Raw genomic sequence first — 25,232 nt, forward strand, 5'->3', positions numbered from 1 at the left:
CCAGTAGCTCCGGAACCCACTGGCGTATCACAGCTGGATCCAGTAGCTCCGGAACCCACTGGCGTATCACAGCTGGATCCAGTAGCTCCGGAACCCACTGGCGTATCACAGCTGGATCCAGTAGCTCCGGAACCCACTGGCGTATCACAGCTGGATCCAGTAGCTCCGGAACCCACTGGCGTATCACAGCTGGATCCAGTAGCTCCGGAACCCACTGACGTATCACAGCTGGATACAGTAGCTCCTGAACCCACTGGCGTATCACAGCTGGATCCAGTAGCTCCGGAACCCACTGACGTATCACAGCTGGATACAGTAGCTCCGGAACCCACTGACGTATCACAGCTGGATACAGTAGCTCCGGAACCCACTGACGTATCACAGCTGGATACAATAGCTCCGGAACCCACTGACGTATCACAGCTGGATACAATAGCTCCGGAACCCACTGACGTATCACAGCTGGATACAGTAGCTCCGGAACCCACTGACGTATCACAGCTGGATACAGTAGCTCCGGAGCCCACTGACTTATCACAGCTGGATATAGTAGTGTTTTACAGATCAGACTAAACCTTCTGATGCGTTTACATGTGGTAACAAACTGCTAAAAAACCTGAATAAAATGTACATGAAACTCCAAAATGTGCTGTAACTTAGTAAACGATGTAAAACGCAATTAGCAGTAATCAGTGAGAATATCACTAGAAGCCCACGTGTGGCCTACAAGAACTTCACTATTGGTCCAGGGATCAGCGATTATACTCATACACTAGCAAGATGGTGACTAGTATAACCGCCACTTCCCCTCACAACGGTCACCAACGTCACCTCACCTCGGTCACCAACGTCACCTCACCTCACCTCGGTCACCAACGTCACCTCCCCTCCCAGCGGTCACCAACGTCACCTCCCCTCCCAGCGGTCACCAACGTCACCTCCCCTCCCAGCGGTCACCAACATCACCTCCCCTCCCAGCGGTCACCAACGTCACCTCCCCTCCCAGCGGTCACCGTCACCTCCCCTCACAGCGGTCACCAACGTCACCTCCCCTCACAGCGGTCACCAACGTCACCTCCCCTCACAGCGGTCACCAACGTCACCTCCCCTCACAGCGGTCACCAACGTCACCTCCCCTCCCAGCGGTCACCAACGTCACCTCCCCTCCCAGCGGTCACCAACGTCACCTCCCCTCCCAGCGGTCACCGTCACCTCCCCTCCCAGCGGTCACCAACGTCACCTCCCCTCACAGCGGTCACCAACGTCACCTCCCCTCACAGCGGTCACCAACGTCACCTCCCCTCACAGCGGTCACCAACGTCACCTCCCCTCACAGCGGTCACCAACGTCACCTCCCCTCACAGCGGTCACCAACGTCACCTCCCCTCACAGCGGTCACCAACGTCACCTCCCCTCACACCGGTCACCAACGTCACCTCCCCTCACAGCGGTCACCAACGTCACCTCCCCTCACAGCTATAGAGAACGAGGAAAACTCTGCAGATAATTTGATTCCAAGACCTATCTAGAGCATCACTGGCAAAAAAAGTTGGCACAAAAAAAAAAAAAAAAAACTATAAAACAAATTAAAATTGAATATATATTGTTTTTAAAGACTCTGATCTACATTTAGTAGGCAGGATAAAACTGCAGAGCCAGGCTGCACGTTGTTCAGAAAAAGGCGAGAGATACACAGATATTATCCGGCTAATAACATATTATACCGCTTGTGGGCGTATCCAGGAAAAAAAGAGCTATATGGCGGGAGGGTTAGAACCTTCTGTATATAATCTGCACCCAATTATCTGAGGAGTCATCGTGTAATCGCGACAGACTATAATTCCTCTGTCACCATGTAATCTGCACACTCAGCACTTCCCTCTCTCATTCACACGCAGAGACGGGCACACGCAGAGACGGGCACACGCAGAGACGGGCACACGCAGAGACGGGCACACGCAGAGACGGGCACACGCAGGGATTTCAATTACCTGCAGTAAATTACAGCGTACCATAATGGTAGATAGCCTCTGGCTTTAACGCACGGGGCTATCAATTCGCCTCCCGCATTTGCCGATAGCCTTGTTAACACTTGTTAAACACGGACCTGTGCGTTCGCACCTGCTCGGATAACTGGCAGTTAATTAGTCGCCGGCCCGTATTCAATTAGCTCCGCTCATCAGGGATTTCATTTCGGGGCTCCTGAGTCTCGAAAAGAAAACCCTGTTAGCTGCGCAGTTATTGATAGAATGATAACTGCGCAGTTAACAGGATTTATTTTTGAGACTCAGGAGACACAAAGAAATCCCCGATAAGCGGAGCTAATTGAATACGGGCCGGCGATTAATTAGCTCCTGTTAAGTTAAATGGGCAAATTGAATCTCACCCAAAGAATAAACACCCATCAGCCACTCACACCTCATAACATTGATTATCGCATCACAACGGCCCCTGTCAGGGGTGGGATATTTTAGGCAGCAAGTGATCACCCAATTTCCTAAAGTTGATGTGTTGGGGCAGGAGAAATGGGCAGCGTACGGATCTGAGCCGCTGTGACAGGGACCAAATTGTGATGGCGAAACGAAGGGTCAGGGCATCCCCAATCGCAGGTCTTGTGGGGTGTTCCTGGTATGCAGTGGTTAGTACCTACCAAAGTTTGTAAAACCCCCTTTAGCCAGGCAAAGTGCAGCAACTGGAGGTGGCATCGATTTCAAAGTGGATGGAAGACCTCTAGAATGATGTTGACCCATAACATTTTTGTGCTTTGTTTTAAGCAATTCAGGAGCTGATTCAGCAAGCTACGCAAAAGGAGAGAATGAACGCCCCCATCCGATGCGAGAATATGCATACGTACGCCAGGAGACCGCAGCACAAGATTCAGACGCCCAGCCCCATACTAAGCCGCCCATCTCCCTTTACTCTCTGGTCAGCACGCAAAATAGCGTAAATATCGGCAACATCGAGAACCATCGACCACATTTGCATAATACTGGTTGACCAGACCTTGTGCAGGATCTTGGCAACTTCCTGTGTGCACGGAGTCTCATCACTGCGTCCGTCGCCGCACTGGCTTAATTATGGACACCCCTAAAACGGCGTCCCAACGCACAGGCACGCCTGGCTTCGCCCGACCACCCCCCACAAATGGAACTTACTGTCAATCAATATCGGAAGGGGTCTGCGTGCACGCTGCGTATAGTCTGAACGCTTACCTGATCACACTGGCAAGTTCACTCACGCGCAGTACAAAAACATCGGCCAAGTGCGTGCGTTCTCTCCTTTGCGTGGCTTTGTGAATCAGGCCCTCAGCTCATTGAATAACCTGATATGGTGCAAAGGTGAGCAGTAAAATGACAGGTTGGGGAGGGGGGGGGGGAAGACACGAGAGAGACACACGAGAGAGAGAGAGAGAGAGAGAGAGAGAGAGACACACACGAGAGAGAGACACACACGAGAGAGAGAGAGAGAGACACACACGAGACACACGAGAGAGAGAGAGAGACACACGAGAGAGAGAGAGAGAGAGAGAGACACACGAGAGAGAGAGAGAGAGAGAGACACACGAGAGAGAGAGAGAGAGAGAGAGAGAGAGAGAGAGACACACGAGAGAGAGAGAGAGACACATGAGAGAGAGAGAGAGAGACACATGAGAGAGAGAGAGACACATGAGAGAGAGAGAGAGAGAGAGACAGACGAGAGAGAGAGAGACAGACGAGAGAGAGAGAGACAGACGAGAGAGAGAGAGAGAGAGAGAGAGAGACACAGACGAGAGAGAGAGAGAGACAGACGAGAGAGAGAGAGAGACAGACGAGAGAGAGAGAGAGACAGACGAGAGAGAGAGAGACAGACGAGAGAGAGAGAGAGACAGACGAGAGAGAGAGACAGACAGAGAGAGAGAGAGAATATGAGAGACATGCAGCAATGAGAGAGGGAGAGAATAGTGAGATAAGAGACAGAAGAGAGAGGAGAGATCCTCCTGGACAGACACTTCCCACATGACCATTATATAGAGGACACTATAATAATATCTTAGTAGTGCAGACTGTCAGTCTCACCCACTGTGCATGACATCCCCACCAGCATTGGCTCCGCTCCCCTGATGCCGTCACCCCTGTGCCAGGCACTGCCAGTGGCATACTCCTTCTTTCGGAAAGGGCCAGTAATCAGCTGCCATAGGCTGGGTCTGCTGTCTTTGGTTTCCAGCAGTGGAGCTTGTGCGATGAAGAGCTCCCTCCGTGAGGATGAGGTGTGCAGGGAGCATGTGTCCCCCTCATTGCCACCCCACCACCTGCCGTCACAGCACTCGTCCTCCCTCCTGAACTCCGGGACCCGGCGCAGACGGAAGCTGAAGCTCTTACGCAGGGACGACAGATTCTTCCTTGGCTGCTGCTCTGGCGTTTTGCTGCTAAAGACATTCCAGCGCTGGCTGCTGAACATGGAGGCTCCGCGCAGGAACCCGGAGCTGCGGCTGAGTGCTGCTCTTGAGGACGATGCCCCTTGTGCTCCGCTCAGACGATTGAGGTCCAGGACGCTCATACTGAGAGGTCTAGATGTATCTGAGCCTTTATATGGTGCCTGCTCCGGTACATAGCTGCCTCCTAATGGCTGACACTTCCTCCCTGATCTCTGCTTTAGGAGGTCCAGCAGTCCTCCAAGGGAGCTGGGACTTGTGACCCCCATTCCCCACAGAGCAGAGGCTTTTGGGTCTCCGTTTCTGTTGCTTGGCGGCGTGGATTGCAGCTTGGACGGCTCTGCTGGACGCAGGATCAGGGGGAGGCTCCATTTTCTCCGGGGGATAAGTATGTCTCAGCTCCACACTCCGATAGGTTCTCATGGTGTCCAATGATGGAAGCATCACACAGGCCTAGAAGTCATCCATCGCTGGTAGCAACGCAGGCCTGAGAGAGACAGCAGGGAGCTGGGACACATAGACTGACAGGAGACGGAGTGAGACACGCCTGTGATAGCCTCTCTCGCTCACTCTGCAGCGTGTCGGGACGTGTGTGACAATAACAGGTTATACGGGGAGAGGCCGCGGAGACTCTCACTAATCACCTCCTACCCAACACTCCAAATATTCTTTATTTAACATCTTATTATCAAAGGGTGGAAAAGGACAAAGCAGACACGTGTGACATGCCGCTAACACAGCCCATAGGATAACCACATCACACGGGTGCCAGAGCTTAGCATGATACGTATGTATGTATGTATGTATGTAGTGACGTACTGGCAGCTTAATTAGTACGTGTGCGCCTGTCCGTGTGTGTGTTCTGTATCCACTAGGACAATATATGTAACATGTGGGAATTACATAAATAACTTAATAACATAGTAAATAAATAAATCTACACTCCGGACCCCGATGATTCGGACATAACGGCCGCAGCCGGACGCTACGCTCATTTATACACAAACACAGGATTAATACAGATGTGTCCTCCGTAGATATTGCTGCAGTCGCATCGCCCCCTAGATCCTAACACGTTTACTTACACCGAGCGTCTTTTCACTGCGTCTTACTATTCGCAATGCGATGCAGACAAGACGCTCAAGCAAACTTTGCTGAGTAAAATGCTACGTTACAGTGTATGTTCTGTGTGTGACTGCAGCTGTACCTGTATAGGAAATGCTACGTTACAGTGTATGTTCTGTGTGTGACTGCAGCTGTACCTGTAGAGGAAATGCTACGTTACAGGGTATGTTCTGTGTGTGTGACTGTAGCTGTATCTGTATAGGAAATGCTACGTTACAGTGTATGCTGTGTGTGTGACTGCAGCTGTACCTGTATAGGAAATGCTACGTTACAGTGTATGTTCTGTGTGTGACTGCAGCTGTACCTGTATAGGAAATGCTACGTTACAGTGTATGCTCTGTGTGTGTGACTGTACCTGTATAGGAAATGCTACGTTACAGGGTATGCTCTGTGTGTGACTGCAGCTGTACCTGTATAGGAAATGCTACGTTACAGTGTATGCTCTGTGTGTGACTGCAGCTGTACCTGTATAGGAAATGCTACGTTACAGGGTATGTTCTGTGTGTGTGACTGTAGCTGTATCTGTATAGGAAATGTTACGTTACAGTGTATGCTGTGTGTGTGACTGTACCTGTATAGGAAATGCTACGTTACAGTGTATGTTCTGTGTGTGACTGCAGCTGTACCTGTATAGGAAATGCTACGTTACAGTGTATGTTCTATGTGTGACTGCAGCTGTACCTGTATAGGAAATGCTACGTTACAGTGTATGTTCTGTGTGTGACGGTGTACAGGAAATGCTACGTTACAGTGTATGCTCTGTGTGTGTGACTGCAGCTGTACCTGTATAGGAAATGCTACGTTACAGTGTATGTTCTGTGTGTGTGACTGTACCTGTATAGGAAATGCTACGTTACAGTGTATGCTCTGTCTGTAGCTGCAACTGTATAGGAAATGCTACGTTACAGTGTATGCTCTGTGTGTGACTGTATCTGTATAGGAAATGCTACGTTACAGTGTATGCTCTGTGTGTGACTGCAGCTGTACCTGTATAGGAAATGCTACGTTACAGTGTATGTTCTGTGTGTGACTGCAGCTGTACCTGTATAGGAAATGCTACGTTACAGTGTATGCTCTGTGTGTGACTGCAGCTGTACCTGTATAGGAAATGATACGTTACAGTGTATGCTCTGTGTGTGACTGCAGCTGTACCTGTATAGGAAATGCTACGTTACAGTGTATGTTCTGTGTGTGACTGTAACTGTATAGGAAATGATACGTTACAGTGTATGCTCTGTCTGTAGCTGCAACTGTATAGGAAATGCTACGTTACAGTGTATGCTCTGTGTGTGACTGTATCTGTATAGGAAATGCTACGTTACAGTGTATGCTCTGTGTGTGACTGCAGCTGTACCTGTATAGGAAATGCTACGTTACAGTGTATGTTCTGTGTGTGACTGCAGCTGTACCTGTATAGGAAATGCTACGTTACAGTGTATGCTCTGTGTGTGACTGCAGCTGTACCTGTATAGGAAATGATACGTTACAGTGTATGCTCTGTGTGTGACTGCAGCTGTACCTGTATAGGAAATGATACGTTACAGTGTATGCTCTGTGTGTGACTGCAGCTGTACCTGTATAGGAAATGATACGTTACAGTGTATGCTCTGTGTGTGACTGCAGCTGTACCTGTATAGGAAATGCTACGTTACAGTGTATGTTCTGTGTGTGTGACTGCAGCTGTACCTGTATAGGAAATGCAACGTTACAGTGTATGTTCTGTGTGTGTGACTGCAGCTGTACCTGTATAGGAAATGCTACGTTACAGTGTATGCTGTGTGTGTGACTGCAGCTGTACCTGTATAGGAAATGCTACGTTACAGGGTATGTTCTGTGTGTGTGACTGTACCTGTATAGGAAATGCTACGTTACAGTGTATGTTCTGTGTGTGACTGCAGCTGTACCTGTAGAGGAAATGCTACGTTACAGGGTATGTTCTGTGTGTGTGACTGTAGCTGTATCTGTATAGAAATGCTACGTTACAGTGTATGCTGTGTGTGTGACTGCAGCTGTACCTGTATAGGAAATGCTACGTTACAGTGTATGTTCTGTGTGTGACTGCAGCTGTACCTGTATAGGAAATGCTACGTTACAGTGTATGTTCTGTGTGTGTGACTGTACCTGTATAGGAAATGCTACGTTACAGTGTATGCTGTGTGTGTGACTGCAGCTGTACCTGTATAGGAAATGCTACGTTACAGGGTATGTTCTGTGTGTGTGACTGTACCTGTATAGGAAATGCTACGTTACAGTGTATGTTCTGTGTGTGACTGCAGCTGTACCTGTAGAGGAAATGCTACGTTACAGGGTATGTTCTGTGTGTGTGACTGTAGCTGTATCTGTATAGGAAATGCTACGTTACAGTGTATGCTGTGTGTGTGACTGCAGCTGTACCTGTATAGGAAATGCTACGTTACAGTGTATGTTCTGTGTGTGACTGCAGCTGTACCTGTATAGGAAATGCTACGTTACAGTGTATGCTCTGTGTGTGACTGCAGCTGTACCTGTATAGGAAATGCTACGTTACAGTGTATGCTCTGTGTGTGACTGCAGCTGTACCTGTATAGGAAATGCTACGTTACAGGGTATGCTCTGTGTGTGACTGCAGCTGTACCTGTATAGGAAATGCTACGTTACAGGGTATGTTCTGTGTGTGTGACTGTACCTGTATAGGAAATGATACGTTACAGTGTATATTCTGTGTGTGACTGTAGCTGTACCTGTATAGGAAATGCTACGTTACAGTGTATGCTCTGTGTGTGACTGCAGCTGTACCTGTATAGGAAATGCTACGTTACAGGGTATGTTCTGTGTGTGTGACTGTAGCTGTACCTGTATAGGAAATGCTACGTTACAGTGTATGTTCTGTGTGTGACTGCAGCTGTACCTGTATAGGAAATGCTACGTTACAGTGTATGTTCTATGTGTGACTGCAGCTGTACCTGTATAGGAAATGCTACGTTACAGTGTATGTTCTGTGTGTGACGGTGTACAGGAAATGCTACGTTACAGTGTATGCTCTGTGTGTGTGACTGCAGCTGTACCTGTATAGGAAATGCTACGTTACAGTGTATGCTCTGTCTGTAGCTGCAACAGTATAGGAAATGCTACGTTACAGTGTATGCTCTGTGTGTGACTGTATCTGTATAGGAAATGCTACGTTACAGTGTATGTTCTGTGTGTGACTGCAGCTGTACCTGTATAGGAAATGCTACGTTACAGTGTATGCTCTGTGTGTGTGACTGCAGCTGTACCTGTATAGGAAATGATACGTTACAGTGTATGCTCTGTGTGTGACTGCAGCTGTACCTGTATAGGAAATGCTACGTTACAGTGTATGTTCTGTGTGTGACTGTAACTGTATAGGAAATGATACGTTACAGTGTATGTTCTGTGTGTGACTGCAGCTGTACCTGTATAGGAAATGCTACGTTACAGTGTATGTTCTGTCTGTGTGACTGCAGCTGTACCTGTATAGGAAATGCTACGTTACAGTGTATGCTCTGTGTGTGACTGCAGCTGTACCTGTATAGGAAATGCTACGTTACAGTGTATGCTCTGTGTGTGTGACTGTAGCTGTACCTGTATAGGAAATGCTACATTACAGTGTATGCTCTGTGTGTGACTGTAGCTGTATAGGAAATGCTACGTTACAGTGTATGCTCTGTGTGTGACTGTACCTGTATAGGAAATGCTACGTTACAGTGTATGTTCTGTGTGTGTGACTGTAGCTGTATCTGTATAGGAAATGTTACGTTACAGTGTATGCTGTGTGTGTGACTGTACCTGTATAGGAAATGCTACGTTACAGTGTATGTTCTGTGTGAGACTGCAGCTGTACCTGTATAGGAAATGCTACGTTACAGTGTATGTTCTATGTGTGACTGCAGCTGTACCTGTATAGGAAATGCTACGTTACAGTGTATGTTCTGTGTGTGACGGTGTACAGGAAATGCTACGTTACAGTGTATGCTCTGTGTGTGTGACTGCAGCTGTACCTGTATAGGAAATGCTACGTTACAGTGTATGTTCTGTGTGTGTGACTGTACCTGTATAGGAAATGCTACGTTACAGTGTATGCTCTGTCTGTAGCTGCAACTGTATAGGAAATGCTACGTTACAGTGTATGCTCTGTGTGTGACTGTATCTGTATAGGAAATGCTACGTTACAGTGTATGCTCTGTGTGTGACTGCAGCTGTACCTGTATAGGAAATGCTACGTTACAGTGTATGTTCTGTGTGTGACTGCAGCTGTACCTGTATAGGAAATGCTACGTTACAGTGTATGCTCTGTGTGTGACTGCAGCTGTACCTGTATAGGAAATGATACGTTACAGTGTATGCTCTGTGTGTGACTGCAGCTGTACCTGTATAGGAAATGCTACGTTACAGTGTATGTTCTGTGTGTGACTGTAACTGTATAGGAAATGATACGTTACAGTGTATGTTCTGTGTGTGACTGCAGCTGTACCTGTATAGGAAATGATACGTTACAGTGTATGCTCTGTGTGTGACTGCAGCTGTACCTGTATAGGAAATGCTACGTTACAGTGTATGTTCTGTGTGTGTGACTGCAGCTGTACCTGTATAGGAAATGCAACGTTACAGTGTATGTTCTGTGTGTGTGACTGCAGCTGTACCTGTATAGGAAATGCTACGTTACAGTGTATGCTGTGTGTGTGACTGCAGCTGTACCTGTATAGGAAATGCTACGTTACAGGGTATGTTCTGTGTGTGTGACTGTACCTGTATAGGAAATGCTACGTTACAGTGTATGTTCTGTGTGTGACTGCAGCTGTACCTGTAGAGGAAATGCTACGTTACAGGGTATGTTGTGTGTGTGACTGCAGCTGTACCTGTATAGGAAATGCTACGTTACAGTGTATGTTCTGTGTGTGACTGCAGCTGTACCTGTATAGGAAATGCTACGTTACAGGGTATGCTCTGTGTGTGACTGCAGCTGTACCTGTATAGGAAATGCTACGTTACAGTGTATGCTCTGTGTGTGACTGCAGCTGTACCTGTATAGGAAATGCTACGTTACAGGGTATGTTCTGTGTGTGTGACTGTAGCTGTACCTGTATAGGAAATGCTACGTTACAGTGTATGTTCTGTGTGTGACTGCAGCTGTACCTGTATAGGAAATGCTACGTTACAGTGTATGTTCTATGTGTGACTGCAGCTGTACCTGTATAGGAAATGCTACGTTACAGTGTATGTTCTGTGTGTGACGGTGTACAGGAAATGCTACGTTACAGTGTATGCTCTGTGTGTGTGACTGCAGCTGTACCTGTATAGGAAATGCTACGTTACAGTGTATGCTCTGTCTGTAGCTGCAACTGTATAGGAAATGCTACGTTACAGTGTATGCTCTGTGTGTGACTGTATCTGTATAGGAAATGCTACGTTACAGTGTATGCTCTGTGTGTGACTGCAGCTGTACCTGTATAGGAAATGCTACGTTACAGTGTATGCTCTGTGTGTGTGACTGCAGCTGTACCTGTATAGGAAATGCTACGTTACAGTGTATGTTCTGTGTGTGACTGCAGCTGTACCTGTATAGGAAATGCTACGTTACAGTGTATGCTCTGTGTGTGACTGCAGCTGTACCTGTATAGGAAATGATACGTTACAGTGTATGCTCTGTGTGTGACTGCAGCTGTACCTGTATAGGAAATGCTACGTTACAGTGTATGTTCTGTGTGTGACTGTAACTGTATAGGAAATGATACGTTACAGTGTATGTTCTGTGTGTGACTGCAGCTGTACCTGTATAGGAAATGCTACGTTACAGTGTATGTTCTGTGTGTGTGACTGCAGCTGTACCTGTATAGGAAATGCAACGTTACAGTGTATGTTCTGTCTGTGTGACTGCAGCTGTACCTGTATAGGAAATGCTACGTTACAGTGTATGCTGTGTGTGTGACTGCAGCTGTACCTGTATAGGAAATGCTACGTTACAGGGTATGTTCTGTGTGTGTGACTGTAGCTGTATCTGTATAGGAAATGCTACGTTACAGTTTATGCTGTGTGTGTGACTGCAGCTGTACCTGTATAGGAAATGCTACGTTACAGTGTATGCTCTGTGTGTGACTGCAGCTGTACCTGTATAGGAAATGCTACGTTACAGTGTATGCTCTGTGTGTGTGACTGTAGCTGTACCTGTATAGGAAATGCTACATTACAGTGTATGCTCTGTGTGTGACTGTAGCTGTATAGGAAATGCTACGTTACAGTGTATGCTCTGTGTGTGACTGTACCTGTATAGGAAATGATACGTTACAGTGTATGTTCTGTGTGTGTGACTGCAGCTGTACCTGTATAGGAAATGCTACGTTATAGTGTATGTTCTGTGTGTGACTGTAGCTGTACCTGTATAGGAAATGATACGTTACAGTGTATGTTCTGTGTGTGTGACTGCAGCTGTACCTGTATAGGACATGCTACGTTACAGTGTATGATCTGTGTGTGACTGCAGCTGTACCTGTATAGGAAATGCTACGTTACAGTGTATGTTCTGTGTGTGTGACTGCAGCTGTATAGGAAATGCTACGTTACAGTGTATGCTGTGTGTGTGACTGCAGCTGTACCTGTATAGGAAATGCTACGTTACAGTGTATGCTCTGTGTGTGTGACTGCAGCTGTACCTGTATAGGAAATACTAAGTTACAGTGTATGCTCTGTGTGTGTGACTGCAGCTGTATAGGAAATGCTACGTTACAGTGTATGCTCTGTGTGTGACTGCAGCTGTACCTGTATAGGAAATACTAAGTTACAGTGTATGCTCTGTGTGTGACTGTACCTGTATAGGAAATGCTACGTTACAGTGTATGTTCTGTGTGTGTGACTGCAGCTGTACCTGTATAGGAAATGCTACGTTACAGTGTATGCTCTGTGTGTGACTGCAGCTGTACCTGTATAGGAAATGCTACGTTACAGTGTATGCTCTGTGTGTGTGACTGTAGCTGTACCTGTATAGGAAATGCTACATTACAGTGTATGCTCTGTGTGTGACTGTAGCTGTATAGGAAATGCTACGTTACAGTGTATGCTCTGTGTGTGACTGTACCTGTATAGGAAATGATACGTTACAGTGTATGTTCTGTGTGTGTGACTGCAGCTGTACCTGTATAGGAAATGATACGTTACAGTGTATGTTCTGTGTGTGACTGCAGCTGTACCTGTATAGGAAATGATACGTTACACTGTATGTTCTGTGTGTGACTGTAGCTGTACCTGTATAGGAAATGCTACGTTACAGTGTATGCTCTGTGTGTGACTGCAGCTGTATCTGTATAGGAAATGCTACGTTACAGTGTATGTTCTGTGTGTGTGACTGCAGCTGTACCTGTATAGGAAATGCTACGTTACAGTGTATGCTCTGTGTGTGACTGCAGCTGTATCTGTATATGAAATGCTATGTTACAGTGTATGCTCTATGTGTGACTGCAGCTGTACCTGTATAGGAAATGCTACGTTACATTATGTTCTGTGTGTGTGACTGCAGCTGTACCTGTATAGGAAATGCTACGTTACAGTGTATGTTCTGTGTGTGTGACTGTAGCTGTACCTGTATAGGAAATGCTACGTTACAGTGTATGTTCTGTGTGTGACTGCAGCTGTATAGGAAATGCTACGTTACAGTGTATGCTCTGTGTGTAGCTGTACCTGTATAGGAAATGATACGTTACAGTGTATGCTCTGTGTGTGACTGCAGCTGTACCTGTATAGGAAATGCTACGTTACAGTATATGCTCTGTGTGTAGCTGTACCTGTATAGGAAATGATACGTTACAGTGTATGCTCTGTGTGTGACTGCAGCTGGACCTGTATAGGAAATGCTACATTACAGTGTATGTTCTGTGTGTGACAGCAGCTGTATAGGAAATGCTACGTTACAGTGTATGCTCTGTGTGTGACTGCAGCTGTATCTGTATAGGAAATGCTACGTTACAGTGTATGCTCTGTGTGTGACTGCAGCTGTACCTGTATAGGAAATGCTACGTTACAGGGTATGCTCTGTGTGTGACTGCAGCTGTACCTGTATAGGAAATGCTACGTTACAGTGTATGCTCTGTGTGTGACTGCAGCTGTACCTGTATAGGAAATGCTACGTTACAGGGTATGTTCTGTGTGTGTGACTGCAGCTGTACCTGTATAGGAAATGCTACGTTACAGTGTATGTTCTGTGTGTGTGACTGTAGCTGTACCTGTATAGGAAATGCTACGTTACAGTATATGCTCTGTGTGTAGCTGTACCTGTATAGGAAATGATACGTTACAGTGTATGCTCTGTGTGTGACTGCAGCTGGACCTGTATAGGAAATGCTACATTACAGTGTATGTTCTGTGTGTGACTGCAGCTGTACCTGTATAGGAAATGCTACGTTACAGGGTATGCTCTGTGTGTGACTGCAGCTGTACCTGTATAGGAAATGCTACGTTACAGTGTATGCTCTGTGTGTGACTGCAGCTGTACCTGTATAGGAAATGCTACGTTACAGTGTATGTTCTGTGTGTGTGACTGTACCTGTATAGGAAATGCTACGTTACAGTGTATGTTCTGTGTGTGTGACTGCAGCAGTACCTGTATAGGAAATGCTACGTTACAGTGTATGCTCTGTGTGTGACTGCAGCTGTACCTGTATAGGAAATGCTACGTTACAGTGTATGCTCTGTGTGTGACTGTACCTGTATAGGAAATGATACGTTACAGTGTATGTTCTGTGTGTGTGACTGCAGCTGTACCTGTATAGGAAATGATACGTTACAGTGTATATTCTGTGTGTGACTGTAGCTGTACCTGTATAGGAAATGATACGTTACAGTGTATATTCTGTGTGTGACTGCAGCTGTACCTGTATAGGAAATGCTACGTTACAGTGTATGTTCTGTGTGTGTGACTGTACCTGTATAGGAAATGCTACGTTACAGTGTATGTTCTGTGTGTGTGACTGCAGCAGTACCTGTATAGGAAATGCTACGTTACAGTGTATGCTCTGTGTGTGACTGCAGCTGTACCTGTATAGGAAATGCTACGTTACAGTGTATGCTCTGTGTGTGACTGTACCTGTATAGGAAATGATACGTTACAGTGTATGTTCTGTGTGTGTGACTGCAGCTGTACCTGTATAGGAAATGATACGTTACAGTGTATATTCTGTGTGTGACTGTAGCTGTACCTGTATAGGAAATGATACGTTACAGTGTATGTTCTGTGTGTGTGACTGCAGCTGTACCTGTATAGGAAATGCTACGTTACAGTGTATGATCTGTGTGTGACTGCAGCTGTACCTGTATAGGAAATGCTACGTTACAGTGTATGCTCTGTGTGTGTGACTGTACCTGTATAGGAAATGCTACGTTACAGTGTATGCTGTGTGTGTGACTGCAGCTGTACCTGTATAGGAAATGCTACGTTACAGTGTATGTTCTGTGTGTGTGACTGCAGCTGTATAGGAAATGCTACGTTACAGTGTATGCTCTGTGTGTGACTGCAGCTGTACCTGTATAGGAAATGCTACGTTACAGTGTATGTTCTGTGTGTGTGACTGCAGCTGTACCTGTATAGGAAATGCTACGTTACAGTGTATGTTCTGTGTGTGTGACTGCAGCTGTACCTGTATAGGAAATGCTACATTACAGTGTATGTTCTGTGTGTGACTGCAGCTGTACCTGTATAGGAAATGCTACGTTACAGTGTATGCTCTGTGTGTGTGACTGTACCTGTATAGGAAATGCTACGTTACAGTGTATATTCTGTGTGTGACTGCAGCTGTACCTGTATAGGAAATGCTACGTTACAGTGTATGTTCTGTGTGTGTGACTGTACCTGTATAGGAAATGCTACGTTACAGTGTATGTTCTGTGTGTGTGACTGCAGCAGTACCTGTATAGGAAATGCTACGTTACAGTGTATGTTCTGTGTGTGTGACTGCAGCTGTACAGGAAATGCTACGTTACAGTGTATGTTCTGTGTGTGTGACTGCAGCTGTACCTGTATAGGAAATGATACGTTACACTGTATGTTCTGTGTGTGACTGTAGCTGTACCTGTATAGGAAATGCTACGTTACAGTGTATGTTCTGTGTGTGTGACTGCAGCTGTACCTGTATAGGAAATGCTACGTTACAGTATATGCACTGTGTGTGACTGCAGCTGTACCTGTATAGGAAATGCTATGTTACAGTGTATGTTCTGTGTGTGACTGCAGCTGTATCTGTATAGGAAATGCTACGTTACAGTGTATGCTCTGTGTGTGACTGCAGCTGTATCTGTATATGAAATGCTATGTTACAGTGTATGTTCTGTGTGTGACTGCAGCTGTATCTGTATAGGAAATGCTACGTTACAGTGTATGCTCTGTGTGTGACTGCAGCTGTATCTGTATATGAAATGCTATGTTACAGTGTATGCTCTGTGTGTGACTGTACCTGTATAGGAAATGCTACGTTACAGAGTATGTTCTGTGTGTGTGACTGTAGCTGTATAGGAAATGCTACGTTACAGAGTATGTTCTGTGTGTGTGACTGTACCTGTATAGGAAATGCTACGTTACAGTGTATGTTCTGTGTGTGACTGCAGCTGTACCTGTATAGGAAATGCTACGTTACAGTGTATGTTCTGTGTGTGACTGCAGCTGTACCTGTATAGGAAATGCTACGTTACAGTGTATGCTCTGTGTGTAGCTGTACCTGTATAGGAAATGATACGTTACAGTGTATGCTGTGTGTGTGACTGCAGCTGTACCTGTATAGGAAATGCTACGTTACAGTGTATGTTCTGTGTGTGTGACTGCAGCTGTACCTGTATAGGAAATGATACATTACAGTGTATGTTCTGTGTGTGACTGCAGCTGTACCTGTATAGGAAATGCTACGTTACAGTGTATGCTCTGTGTGTGTGACTGTACCTGTATAGGAAATGCTACGTTACAGTGTATGCTCTGTGTGTGTGACTGCAGCTGTATCTGTATAGGAAATGCTACGTTACAGTGTATGCTCTGTGTGTGTGACTGCAGCTGTACCTGTATAGGAAATGCTACGTTACAGTGTATGTTCTGTGTGTGACTGCAGCTGTACCTGTATAGGAAATGCTACGTTACAGTGTATGTTCTGTGTGTGTGACTGTAGCTGTACCTGTATAGGAAATGCTACGTTACAGTGTATGCTCTGTGTGTAGCTGTACCTGTATAGGAAATGCTACGTTACAGTATATGCTCTGTGTGTAGCTGTACCTGTATAGGAAATGCTACATTACAGTGTATGCTCTGTGTGTGACTGCAGCTGTACCTGTATAGGAAATGCTACGTTACAGTGTATGTTCTGTGTGTGACTGCAGCTGTACCTGTATAGGAAATGCTACGTTACAGTGTATGTTCTGTGTGTGACTGCAGCTGTACCTGTATAGGAAATGCTACGTTACAGTGTATGCTCTGTGTGTAGCTGTACCTGTATAGGAAATGATACGTTACAGTGTATGCTGTGTGTGTGACTGCAGCTGTACCTGTATAGGAAATGCTACGTTACAGTGTATGTTCTGTGTGTGTGACTGCAGCTGTACCTGTATAGGAAATGATACATTACAGTGTATGTTCTGTGTGTGACTGCAGCTGTACCTGTATAGGAAATGCTACGTTACAGTGTATGCTCTGTGTGTGTGACTGTACCTGTATAGGAAATGCTACGTTACAGTGTATGCTCTGTGTGTGTGACTGCAGCTGTATCTGTATAGGAAATGCTACGTTACAGTGTATGCTCTGTGTGTGTGACTGCAGCTGTACCTGTATAGGAAATGCTACGTTACAGTGTATGTTCTGTGTGTGACTGCAGCTGTACCTGTATAGGAAATGCTACGTTACAGTGTATGTTCTGTGTGTGTGACTGTAGCTGTACCTGTATAGGAAATGCTACGTTACAGTGTATGCTCTGTGTGTAGCTGTACCTGTATAGGAAATGATACGTTACAGTGTATGCTCTGTGTGTGACTGCAGCTGTACCTGTATAGGAAATGCTACGTTACAGTATATGCTCTGTGTGTAGCTGTACCTGTATAGGAAATGATACATTACAGTGTATGCTCTGTGTGTGACTGCAGCTGTACCTGTATAGGAAATGATACGTTACAGTGTATGTTCTGTGTGTGACTGCAGCTGGACCTGTATAGGAAATGCTACATTACAGTGTATGTTCTGTGTGTGACAGCAGCTGTATAGGAAATGCTACGTTACAGTGTATGCTCTGTGTGTGACTGCAGCTGTATCTGTATATGAAATGCTATGTTACAGTGTATGCTCTGTGTGTGACTGTACCTGTATAGGAAATGCTACGTTACAGTGTATGCTCTGTGTGTGACTGCAGCTGTATCTGTATAGGAAATGCTACGTTACAGTGTATGCTCTGTGTGTGACTGCAGCTGTACCTGTATAGGAAATGCTACGTTACAGTGTATGCTCTGTGTGTGACTGTACCTGTATAGGAAATGATACGTTACAGTGTATGCTCTGTGTGTGACAGCAGCTGTACCTGTATAGGAAATGCTACGTTACAGTGTATGCTGTGTGTGACTGCAGCTGTATCTGTATAGGAAATGCTACGTTACAGTGTATGTTCTGTGTGTTACTGCAGCTGTATCTGTATAGGAAATGCTATGTTACAGTGTACGCTGTGTGTGTGACTGCAGCTGTACCTGTATAGGAAATGCTACGTTACAGTGTATGTTCTGTGTGTGACTGTACCTGTAAAGGAAATGCTACGTTACAGTGTATGCTCTGTGTGTGACTGCAGCAGTACCTGTAGAGGAAATGATACGTTACAGTGTATGCTCTGTGTGTGTGACTGCAGCTGTACCTGTATAGGAAATGCTACGTTACAGTGTATGCTCTGTGTGTGTGACTGTAGCTGTACCTGTATAGGAAATGCTACGTTACAGTGTATGTTCTGTGTGTGACTGCAGCTGTACCTGTGTAGGAAATGCTACGTTACAGTGTATGCTCTGTGTGTGACTGCAGCTGTACCTGTATAGGAAATGATACGTTACAGTGTATGCTCTGTGTGTGACTGTAGCTGTACCTGTATAGGAAATGCTACGTTACAGTGTATGTTCTGTGTGTGACTGCAGCTGTACCTGTATAGGAAATGCTACGTTACAGTGTATGCTCTGTGTGTGTGACTGTACCTGTATAGGAAATGCTACGTTACAGTGTATGCTCTGTGTGTGACTGTATCTGTATAGGAAATGCTACATTACAGTGTATGCTCTGTGTGTGACTGCAGCTGTACCTGTATAGGAAATGCTACGTTACAGTGTATGTTCTGTGTGTGACTGCAGCTGTACCTGTATAGGAAATGCTACGTTACAGTGTATGTTCTGTGTGTGACTGCAGCTGTACCTGTATAGGAAATGCTACGTTACAGTGTATGTTCTGTGTGTGACTGCAGCTGTACCTGTATAGGAAATGCTACGTTACAGTGTATGCTCTGTGTGTGACTGCAGCTGTACCTGTATAGGAAATGATACGTTACAGTGTACGCTGTGTGTGTGACTGCAGCTGTACCTGTATAGGAAATGCTACGTTACAGTGTATGCTCTGTGTGTGACTGTACCTGTATAGGAAATGCTATGTTACAGTGTATGTTCTGTGTGTGTGACTGCAGCTGTACCTGTATAGGAAATGCTACGTTACAGTGTATGCTCTGTGTGTGACTGCAGCTGTACCTGTATAGGAAATGCTACGTTACAGTGTATGCTCTGTGTGTGTGACTGTAGCTGTACCTGTATAGGAAATGCTACGTTACAGTGTATGTTCTGTGTGTGACTGCAGCTGTACCTGTATAGGAAATGCTACGTTACAGTGTATGCTCTGTGTGTGACTGTACCTGTGTAGGAAATGCTACGTTACAGTGTATATTCTGTGTGTGTGACTGCAGCTGTATCTGTATAGGAAATGCTACGTTACAGTGTATGCTCTGTGTGTGTGACTGTAGCTGTACCTGTATAGGAAATGCTACGTTACAGGGTATGTTCTGTGTGTGTGACTGTACCTGTATAGGAAATGCTACGTTACAGTGTATGCTGTGTGTGTGACTGCAGCTGTACCTGTATAGGAAATGCTACGTTATAGTGTATGTTCTGTGTGTGTGACTGCAGCTGTATAGGAAATGCTACGTTACAGTGTATGCTCTGTGTGTGACTGCAGCTGTACCTGTATAGGAAATGCTACGTTACAGTGTATGTTCTGTGTGTGACTGCAGCTGTACCTGTATAGGAAATGCTACGTTACAGTGTATGTTCTGTGTGTGACTGCAGCTGTACCTGTGTAGGAAATGCTACGTTACAGTGTATGCTCTGTGTGTGACTGTACCTGTATAGGAAATGCTACGTTACAGTGTATGTTCTGTGTGTGTGACTGCAGCTGTACCTGTATAGGAAATGCTACGTTACAGTGTATGTCCTGTGTGTGTGACTGCAGCTGTACCTGTATAGGAAATGATACGTTACAGTGTATGCTCTGTGTGTGTGACTGTACCTGTATAGGAAATGCTACGTTACAGTGTATGTTCTGTGTGTGTGACTGCAGCTGTACCTGTATAGGAAATGCTACGTTACAGTGTATGTTCTGTGTGTGTGACTGCAGCTGTACCTGTATAGGAAATGCTACGTTACAGTGTATGTTCTGTGCGTGTGACTGCAGCTGTACCTGTATAGGAAATGCTACGTTACAGTGTATGTTCTGTGTGTGTGACTGCAGCTGTATCTGTATAGGAAATGATACGTTACAGTGTATGCTCTGTGTGTGTGACTGTACCTGTATAGGAAATGCTACGTTACAGTGTATGCTGTGTGTGTGAGTGCAGCTGTACCTGTATAGGAAATGCTACGTTACAGTGTATGTTCTGTGTGTGTGACTGCAGCTGTATCTGTATAGGAAATGATACGTTACAGTGTATGCTCTGTGTGTGACTGCAGCTGTACCTGTATAGGAAATGCTACGTTACAGTGTATGTTCTGTGTGTGTGACTGCAGCTGTATCTGTATAGGAAATGCTACGTTACAGTGTATGCTCTGTGTGTGTGACTGCAGCTGTACCTGTATAGGAAATGCTAAGTTACAGTGTATGCTGTGTGTGTGAGTGCAGCTGTACCTGTATAGGAAATGCTACGTTACAGTGTATGTTCTGTGTGTGTGACTGCAGCTGTATAGGAAATGCTACGTTACAGTGTATGCTCTGTGTGTGACTGCAGCTGTACCTGTATAGGAAATGCTACGTTACAGTGTATGCTCTGTGTGTGTGACTGCAGCTGTACCTGTATAGGAAATGCTAAGTTACAGTGTATGCTCTGTCTGTAGCTGCGATTGTATAGGAAATGCTACGTTACAGTGTATGCTCTGTGTGTGACTGTACCTGTGTAGGAAATGCTACGTTACAGTGTATGCTCTGTGTGTGACTGCAGCTGTATCTGTATAGGAAATGCTACGTTACAGTGTATGCTCTGTGTGTGTGACTGTAGCTGTACCTGTATAGGAAATGCTACGTTACATTGTATGTTCTGTGTGTGACTGCAGCTGTACCTGTATAGGAAATGCTACGTTACAGTGTATGCTCTGTGTGTGACTGCAGCTGTACCTGTATAGGAAATGCTACGTTACAGTATATGCTCTGTGTGTGACTGCAGCTGTATCTGTATAGGAAATGCTACGTTACAGTATATGCACTGTGTGTGACTGCAGCTGTACCTGTATAGGAAATGCTACGTTACAGTGTATGCTCTGTGTGTGACTGCAGCTGTACCTGTATAGGAAATGCTACGTTACAGTGTATGCTCTGTGTGTGACTGCAGCTGTACCTGTATAGGAAATGCTACATTACAGTGTATGCTCTGTGTGTGACTGCAGCTGTACCTGTATAGGAAATGCTACGTTACAGTGTATGTTCTGTGTGTGTGACTGTAGCTGTATCTGTATAGGAAATGCTACGTTACAGTGTATGCTCTGTGTGTGTGACTGTAGCTGTACCTGTATAGGAAATGCTACGTTACAGGGTATGTTCTGTGTGTGTGACTGTAGCTGTATAGGAAATGCTACGTTACAGTGTATGCTGTGTGTGTGACTGCAGCTGTACCTGTATAGGAAATGCTACATTACAGGGTATGTTCTGTGTGTGACTGCAGCTGTACCTGTATAGGAAATGCTACGTTACAGTGTATGTTCTGTGTGTGACTGCAGCTGTACCTGTAGAGGAAATGATACGTTACAGTGTATGCTCTGTGTGTGTGACTGCAGCTGTACCTGTATAGGAAATGCTACGTTACAGTGTATGCTCTGTGTGTGTGACTGTAGCTGTACCTGTATAGGAAATGCTACGTTACAGTGTATGTTCTGTGTGTGACTGTAGCTGTACCTGTATAGGAAATGATACGTTACAGTGTATGTTCTGTGTGTGACTGCAGCTGTACCTGTATAGGAAATGATACGTTACACTGTATGTTCTGTGTGTGACTGTAGCTGTACCTGTATAGGAAATGCTACGTTACAGTGTATGCTCTGTGTGTGACTGCAGCTGTATCTGTATAGGAAATGCTACGTTACAGTGTATGCTCTGTGTGTGTGACTGCAGCTGTACCTGTATAGGAAATGCTACGTTACAGTGTATGCTCTGTGTGTGACTGCAGCTGTATCTGTATATGAAATGCTATGTTACAGTGTATGCTCTATGTGTGACTGCAGCTGTACCTGTATAGGAAATGCTACGTTACAGTATGTTCTGTGTGTGTGACTGCAGCTGTACCTGTATAGGAAATGCTACGTTACAGTGTATGTTCTGTGTGTGTGACTGTAGCTGTACCTGTATAGGAAATGCTACGTTACAGTGTATGTTCTGTGTGTGACTGCAGCTGTATAGGAAATGCTACGTTACAGTGTATGCTCTGTGTGTAGCTGTACCTGTATAGGAAATGATACGTTACAGTGTATGCTCTGTGTGTGACTGCAGCTGTACCTGTATAGGAAATGCTACGTTACAGTATATGCTCTGTGTGTAGCTGTACCTGTATAGGAAATGATACGTTACAGTGTATGCTCTGTGTGTGACTGCAGCTGTACCTGTATAGGAAATGCTACGTTACAGTATATGCTCTGTGTGTAGCTGTACCTGTATAGGAAATGATACGTTACAGTGTATGCTCTGTGTGTGACTGCAGCTGGACCTGTATAGGAAATGCTACATTACAGTGTATGTTCTGTGTGTGACAGCAGCTGTATAGGAAATGCTACGTTACAGTGTATGCTCTGTGTGTGACTGCAGCTGTATCTGTATATGAAATGCTATGTTACAGTGTATGCTCTGTGTGTGACTGTACCTGTATAGGAAATGCTACGTTACAGTGTATGCTCTGTGTGTGACTGCAGCTGTATCTGTATAGGAAATGCTACGTTACAGTGTATACTCTGTGTGTGTGACTGCAGCTGTACCTGTATAGGAAATGCTACGTTACAGTGTATGCTCTGTGTGTGACTGTACCTGTATAGGAAATGATACGTTACAGTGTATGCTCTGTGTGTGACAGCAGCTGTACCTGTATAGGAAATGCTACGTTACAGTGCATGCTGTGTGTGACTGCAGCTATATCTGTATAGGAAATGCTACGTTACAGTGTATGTTCTGTGTGTGACTGCAGCTGTATCTGTATAGGAAATGCTATGTTACAGTGTACGCTGTGTGTGTGACTGCAGCTGTACCTGTATAGGAAATGCTACGTTACAGTGTATGCTCTGTGTGTGACTGTACCTGTAAAGGAAATGCTACGTTACAGTGTATGTTCTGTGTGTGACTGCAGCTGTACCTGTATAGGAAATGCTACGTTACAGTGTATGTTCTGTGTGTGACTGCAGCTGTACCTGTATAGGAAATGCTACGTTACAGTGTATGCTCTGTGTGTGACTGCAGCTGTACCTGTATAGGAAATGATACGTTACAGTGTATGCTCTGTGTGTGACTGCAGCTGTACCTGTATAGGAAATGCTACGTTACAGTGTATGTTCTGTGTGTGACTGCAACTGTATAGGAAATGATACGTTACAGTGTATGTTCTGTGTGTGACTGCAGCTGTACCTGTATAGGAAATGCTACGTTACAGTGTATGTTCTGTGTGTGTGACTGTAGCTGTATCTGTATAGGAAATGCTACGTTACAGTGTATGCTCTGTGTGTGTGACTGTAGCTGTACCTGTATAGGAAATGCTACGTTACAGTGTATGCTCTGTGTGTGTGACTGTAGCTGTACCTGTATAGGAAATGCTACGTTACAGGGTATGTTCTGTGTGTGTGACTGTAGCTGTATCTGTATAGGAAATGCTACGTTACAGTGTATGCTGTGTGTGTGACTGCAGCTGTACCTGTATAGGAAATGCTACATTACAGGGTATGTTCTGTGTGTGACTGCAGCTGTACCTGTATAGGAAATGCTACGTTACAGTGTATGTTCTGTGTGTGTGACTGTACCTGTATAGGAAATGCTACGTTACAGTGTATGCTCTGTGTGTGACTGCAGCTGTACCTGTAGAGGAAATGATACGTTACAGTGTATGCTCTGTGTGTGTGACTGCAGCTGTACCTGTATAGGAAATGCTACGTTACAGTGTATGCTCTGTGTGTGTGACTGTAGCTGTACCTGTATAGGAAATGCTACGTTACAGTGTATGTTCTGTGTGTGACTGTAGCTGTACCTGTATAGGAAATGATACGTTACAGTGTATGTTCTGTGTGTGACTGCAGCTGTACCTGTATAGGAAATGATACGTTACACTGTATGTTCTGTGTGTGACTGTAGCTGTACCTGTATAGGAAATGCTACGTTACAGTGTATGCTCTGTGTGTGACTGCAGCTGTATCTGTATAGGAAATGCTACGTTACAGTGTATGCTCTGTGTGTGTGACTGCAGCTGTACCTGTATAGGAAATGCTACGTTACAGTGTATGCTCTGTGTGTGACTGCAGCTGTATCTGTATATGAAATGCTATGTTACAGTGTATGCTCTATGTGTGACTGCAGCTGTACCTGTATAGGAAATGCTACGTTACAGTATGTTCTGTGTGTGTGACTGCAGCTGTACCTGTATAGGAAATGCTACGTTACAGTGTATGTTCTGTGTGTGTGACTGTAGCTGTACCTGTATAGGAAATGCTACGTTACAGTGTATGTTCTGTGTGTGACTGCAGCTGTATAGGAAATGCTACGTTACAGTATATGCTCTGTGTGTAGCTGTACCTGTATAGGAAATGATACGTTACAGTGTATGCTCTGTGTGTGACTGCAGCTGTACCTGTATAGGAAATGCTACGTTACAGTATATGCTCTGTGTGTAGCTGTACCTGTATAGGAAATGATACGTTACAGTGTATGCTCTGTGTGTGACTGCAGCTGGACCTGTATAGGAAATGCAACATTACAGTGTATGTTCTGTGTGTGACAGCAGCTGTATAGGAAATGCTACGTTACAGTGTATGCTCTGTGTGTGACTGCAGCTGTATCTGTATATGAAATGCTATGTTACAGTGTATGCTCTGTGTGTGACTGTACCTGTATAGGAAATGCTACGTTACAGTGTATGCTCTGTGTGTGACTGCAGCTGTATCTGTATAGGAAATGCTACGTTACAGTGTATACTCTGTGTGTGTGACTGCAGCTGTACCTGTATAG

At 45.2% G+C, this 25,232-nt stretch overlaps 1 protein-coding gene and 1 pseudogene across 5 annotated transcripts in view; both read right to left on the minus strand.

The window, feature by feature from the left end:
* LOC148436261 (arf-GAP with GTPase, ANK repeat and PH domain-containing protein 3-like) overlaps positions 1-25,232 on the minus strand; it is a 281,879-nt gene that overhangs the window by 201,958 nt on the left and 54,689 nt on the right. The window lies entirely within an intron of this gene.
* Positions 4,030-4,924, minus strand: LOC148436262 (uncharacterized; annotated as a pseudogene).

Source organism: Taudactylus pleione, unplaced genomic scaffold, assembly GCF_031769625.1.
Source record: "Taudactylus pleione unplaced genomic scaffold, aTauple2 ptg001851l, whole genome shotgun sequence".
NCBI lineage: Eukaryota > Metazoa > Chordata > Amphibia > Anura > Myobatrachidae > Taudactylus > Taudactylus pleione.